This window comes from Entelurus aequoreus, linkage group LG14 (assembly GCF_033978785.1).
Source record: "Entelurus aequoreus isolate RoL-2023_Sb linkage group LG14, RoL_Eaeq_v1.1, whole genome shotgun sequence".
Taxonomy (NCBI): Eukaryota; Metazoa; Chordata; class Actinopteri; order Syngnathiformes; family Syngnathidae; genus Entelurus; species Entelurus aequoreus.
This window is the reverse complement of record NC_084744.1, coordinates 45,332,108-45,338,046: the sequence shown is the minus strand read 5'-3', so window position 1 is coordinate 45,338,046 and position 5,939 is coordinate 45,332,108. Positions and strand designations below refer to the sequence as shown.

At 37.6% G+C, this 5,939-nt stretch overlaps 1 long non-coding RNA gene across 1 annotated transcript; it reads left to right on the top strand.

Annotated features, from left to right (window-relative positions):
- Positions 1-1,335: 1,335 nt before the first annotated feature.
- Positions 1,336-5,050, top strand: LOC133665410 (uncharacterized). Its single transcript, XR_009828741.1, has 4 exons — positions 1,336-2,161; positions 2,300-2,455; positions 2,696-2,785; positions 4,692-5,050. It is a non-coding gene; the product is annotated as an uncharacterized LOC133665410 (long non-coding RNA).
- The last annotated feature ends 889 nt before the right edge of the window (positions 5,051-5,939 follow it).

The following is a 5,939-nucleotide window of genomic DNA, read 5'->3' as shown; positions in this document are numbered from 1 at the left end:
TTTGGGGTCAGGTCAACTACAAGGTCAACATGTACTTAATTTGTCCTCATGGTTTTATTTGGGGTCAGGTCAACTACAAGATCAATATATATTTAATTTGTGTCCTCATGGTTTTATTTGGGGTCAGGTCAACATGTATTTAATTTGTGTCCTCATGGTTTTATTTGGGATCAGGTCAACTACAAGGTCAACATGTATTTAATTTGTGTCCTCATGATTTTATTTGGGGTCAGGTCAACTACAAGGTCAATATGTATTTAATTTGTGTCCTCAAGGTTTTATTTGGGGTCAGGTCAACTACAAGGTCAATATGTATTTAATTTGTCCTCATGGTTTTGGTCAACTACAAGGTCAGTATGTATTTTGTGTCCTCATGGTTTTATTTGGGGTCAGGTCAACTACAAGGTCAATATGTATTTAATTTGTGTCCTCATGGTTTTGGTCAACTACAAGGTCAGTATGTATTTTGTGTCCTCATGGTTTTATTAGGGGTCAGGTCAACTACAAGGTCAACATGTATTTGTGTCCTCATGGTTTTATTTGGGGTCAGGTCAACTACAAGGTCAATATGTATTTAATTTGTGTCCTCATGGTTTTGGTCAACTACACTGTAAAAAATGATTTTTTTGGCCTTATAATTGTTATTGTTATGTAATTGTTATATTAATGTAAATATTACAAGGATTTATTATTCCATTTCTTTTACTTTAAAATCTCACCTTTTTATTTAATGTCTTACTTGATGGTTGTCTGTAACTTTGTATCCTCACTTTTATATGTAAATTTGATCATTCAGTCCAAGTAATATTTACTTAACTAATATATTGATTTTACAACTTATTACCAGAAAGTAAAATATACTTGGGTAATAGCAGTGAACCTTGCCACCTTGTGGCCACTCAGCGCATGCGTCGGAGGATCGTTTGCGCTTTTCGGCACCAAGTTTTCACTGGAGGACAGAAGATGGCTGGACAGTCATTTAACAAGAAAGTTTGTGGATTTTGGAGCCACATGGGTAGGTTATATGCTTAATTAACTTTGTACGTCGCCTTTGCTTATCAGTTCAAGTCAGTGTTGGAATATGGAATACTTAACGTTAGCAGTAGCTAACCCGTTTAGCCTGCCAGCTAGCTAGCTAGCTAACAACTGCAAACTTGGAATTGTGGCACGCGGCTACTTTTTTGGATGTGTTTACGGTTGCAGAACAGGAGATTTTTAATTTTACTAAACCTGTAAGGCTTCATTTATGATATATATATATATATATATATATATAGCAATTTCTTTGCTCCGGAGTCCGACAGCATTAGCATGGATATCTCCTGCTGTTTTATTTATTTTATTTTTTTGGCGGTAGTCCAGCAGCAGTGTCCATACCATGCCTTTCTGTCGGGTCTTCTTTCCGCCTCCCGAACCGCTTATACCACCACAAAGATCGGATATTCGGGTCCAGCCCTAGTAGACTCATGTTTATAATATGATCTGTGGCAAATATAAGTAATATCTGCTCATAAACAGTTGTTGACATGCTGTTTTATATTCAGAAAGTATGCTATTGGTTTCAGTTTTGTGGTTACTGTGGGGGAGCTGTATTTATTTTTTTTAAAAAACAAGTATTTTTTTAAACAAGTATTCCAATGAGAAAAAATTGAAATTTGCAATTCGGTTTCCGAATTGAAAAATTGCAGCAACAAGCACACCCTCTTCAGGACCTGAAAATATATCAATTGTAAGTTAAACCTCCTCTGGTGGGATTCGTAACTTTGGAGCAAGGTTAATTTACTTTACACCATCCGTGGTCATTTTAATGTCAAAAATATGTTAAGGGAACTTTCTGTGTCATCAGTGTTCTTCAAATAAACAATTGCTTTAATTTCTCATATTGCAACACATGGTATTTTAATGATATGTCATAATATAATTTCTCAATATATTTCACATAATATTGAAGGACGTTGACTCGGGAATTTGGTCTCAACAGCTCACGCAAGGTAAGATCAAATTAGTGCTGTTGAAGGTTTAAATTTAATTTTTTAATGACACCGATATGGTTGAGTTATGAGATGTTTATTTTTTTTTACAGGTGCCTCAACATGAGATGGAGGTGTAAGATGTGTAGTTTTGAATCAGACAGGCGGATAGGATTGTTAAAACACTATAGGTATGTATGCTAATTTTGAAGGCAGACGTTTGTGTTGATGCTCAATAGTATTATATTCTACTGGGGAGACTACAGTATTAATTGTTCTATAGCAAGGTGTGTGTCTTGATCAAGTTGTGTTTTTATCTTCTGTTTCAGATCAAAGATGAGTTCAGAAGGACAACAACAGTTCATCTGGAGCGAACCTTTTTGTCAAAACTGGACACACACACTCTCAAACTCCTGGAGATATTTAGGACAAAGGGCGGGGTTGCAGGCACGAAAATCAGACCGATGCTGGATTCATTTGGCCAGGTAAAGTTACAGGGACATTAATGTAGTTTGTGTCAGTCATCTTGTGTTGGGCTCATACACACTGAGCTAGCTATTATCAGCTCTCTCTCTCTCTCTCTCTCTCTCTCTCTCTCTCTCTCTCTCTCTCAATTTAAATAAATTAATTAATTTAATTACATTGCCTTTTACCTGGCATAGTGAACTTTTTGTATCTGTTTGCATATACATGTTATTTGCAATACATTTGCTTCTGTTTTATAGCAACATGTTGAAGGCAGAAGAGATCTCATCATACGTTGCCTAATGGAGTTCCTTGGAGAGTCGGGAGAGGAGCTGATCAAAGACTGCCAGGTACATTTTGAAAATTATGGATTTTCTGATGATTATTCTCACCATAGTAAATGTATCTCTTCTCCAAACTAATACTATAACCTCTGTTCTTTGTGTATTAATGTATTTACATAAAAGTCACATGTGCCACTATATATGAGGAAAAACATTTGTATTCAGATGAACAAATATTAGGCCATTAACTTAAATTGGCAATTCATTGCAATGGGTCCCAATTTTTCAACTGGTTCTGAATCTGAAATGTTTGAAAAGAAAATGTTTTGAAAGTATGAAAAATGGTATTTAAAACAACCTTCTGAATTTTTTAGACAATCTTGTTGAAAAACATGATGGTTGCCTCAGTGACCCAAGTGTACACTGACAAATTAAAGTGCAAACCTGGGTTAACCCAGACAAAGATCAAATGAAATAAAATTAATAGTTACCTAAATACTTCCCCAGCATTTAACCAATGCCGTGATCTCTGTATGTATAGGTTATATGAACTGGCTGTTTTAACATCATGAATCACCTCTTGGGAACTTAAAGGCCTACTGAAATGATTTTTTTCAATTTAAACTGGGATAGCAGATCCATTCTATGTGTCATACTTGATCATTTCGCGATATTGCCATATTTTTGCTGAAAGGATTTAGTATAGAACAACGACGATAAAGTTTGCAACTTTTGGTCTCTGTTAAAAATAGCCTTGCCCCTACCGGAAGTAGCGTGACGACACCGGAGGAAGGACTGCTCATATTTTCCTATTGTTTACACCAGCAGCGAGAGAGATTCGGACCGAGAAAGCGACTATTACCCCATTAATTTGAGCGAGGAAGAAAGATTCGTGGATGAGGAACATGAAAGTGAAGGACTAGCGTGCAGTGCAGAACGTATCTTTTTTCGCTCTGACCGTAACTTAGGTACAAGGGTTCATTGGATTCCACACTCTCTCCTTTTTCTATTGTGGATCACGGATTTGTATTTTAAACCACCTCAGATACTATATCCTCTTGAAAATAAATGAGTCGAAAACGCGAAATGGACATTCACAGTGACTTTTATCTCCACGACAATACATCGGTGAAGCTCTTTAGCTACTGAGCTAACGTGATAGCATCGGGCTTTACTGCATATAGAAACAAAACAAATAAGTCCCTGACTGGAAGGATAGACAGAAGATCAACAATACTACCAAACTCTGGACATGTAAATAAACGGTTAATGCTTTCCAGCTTGGCGAAGCTTAATAATGCTGTTGCTAACGACGCCATTGAAGCTAACTTAGCTACGGAACCTCGACAGAGCTATGCTAAAAACATTAGCTCTGCACCTACGCCAGCTCTCATCTGCTCATCACGACCCGTGCTCACCTGCGTTCCAGCGATCGATGGTACGACGAAGGACTTCACCCGATTACCGATGCGGTTGACGGCCCAGAGACGGAGGAAGTCAAGGTGAGGTCGTTCGGCTAGCGCGTCTGCTATCCTCAAAGTGCTCCTGGTTGTGTTGCTGTAGTCTTCCGCTAATACACCGATCGCACCTACAGCTTTCTTCTTTGCAGTCTCCATTGTTCATTAAACAAATTGCAAAAGATTCACCAACACAGATGTCCAGAATACTGTGGAATTTTGAAATGAAAACAGAGCTTTTTGTATTGGATTCAATACTTCCGCTTCCACTATTGATGTCACGCGCAAACGTCATCATATCGAAACGTTTTCTGTCGGAAGTTTGCTGGGAAATTTAAAATAGCACTTTATAAGTTAACCCGGCCGTATTGGCATGTGTTGCAATGTTAAGATTTCATCATCGATATATAAACTATCAGACTGAAGGGTCGGTAGCAGTGGGTTTCAGTAGGCCTTTAAGAGAAAAAATGTGTATAATATTGACTCCTGAGCACAGAATCACGTGTTTTTCAAAGGATGTAGGTGAAGAAGACTCTGTTCATCATGTCAAGATCCTCATCAGTGGAAATGCAGCACTGGAAGGCCACAATCCTGCCCATGTGTCAGTCATCGTCGAAGGAAAAGAGCATTTCATTTCGTCCCGTGCATTTTTTTTTACCATCCCCGGGACGACGGTACTACGTTAATCTCAAGCCCTGGAAGTTACATTTTATTGTTTGCATTATTTGTTTCAGCATTGCACTTTGAAGATGGTCCCTCAGCTCTTTGACAGCTTTGGCTCTTTTTTAGATCAGCAGACTGACTCTAAGTCTTTCTTATTTACAGTATATATAAACGTTTCTCATTTCTATTCAGACTTCCAAATATATTTAATTTCCTTAACATCTAACCATTTTATTTATTTATTTATGTATATATATATATATATATATATATATATATATATATATATATATATATATATATTAGCCAAATTATCCCGATCCAGATATTACTTTAATTCAAGTAATTAAGTAATATTTCCAGGGCTTCAATTTACAACCATTTTAGTCACATATGTGCCCAAAATGTAATCTGTGCAACTTCAAAATATTTGGGAACAAACAATTATTGTATTGTGAGCGAAAGTGGTGGCATTAGCCTCTATGTTGTGAATGAATAACATAGAGGCTAATGCCATAACTTTCATTGTGTTTCAGTGTATCTTGAAGGATCATGCAAGTAATTGTTTCTTGTTGATGCTGTAAACAAAATGTCACTGTGCTAACCCATGTTTGTTGTTTGATTGAAAATAAACCGACTGAAATAATAACAATGAATAATTTCTAAATCTTTGTTAGCCGTTTGAAGTTTTGTGCTCGTGCGCTACGTTCGCTCGCATGAATCAAATCAATCAATCAATGTTTATTTATATAGCCCTAAATCACAAGTGTCTCAAAGGGCTGCACAAGCCACAACGTTATCCTCGGTACAGAGCCCACATAAGGGCAAGGAAAAACTCTCCTCAGTGGGATGTCAATGTGACTATGAATGACTATGAGAAACCTTGGAGACCGTAAGCAATGGATGTCGAGATCATCCTGTGCATCTCCTGGGGGCTAAGCTCCCCCTGTCCTTAAAAGCTAGTGACGCCCCTGAGCTACAGTGGAGAGATTGGTGCATTCTTTAAGGGTCAGAATGGTGTGTGTGTGTGTGTGTGTGAGCTATGACAAAGCTGTGCAGGAACCTGGGCAGCATCGCATCTCTTCTGTCTGTTGCGTCAC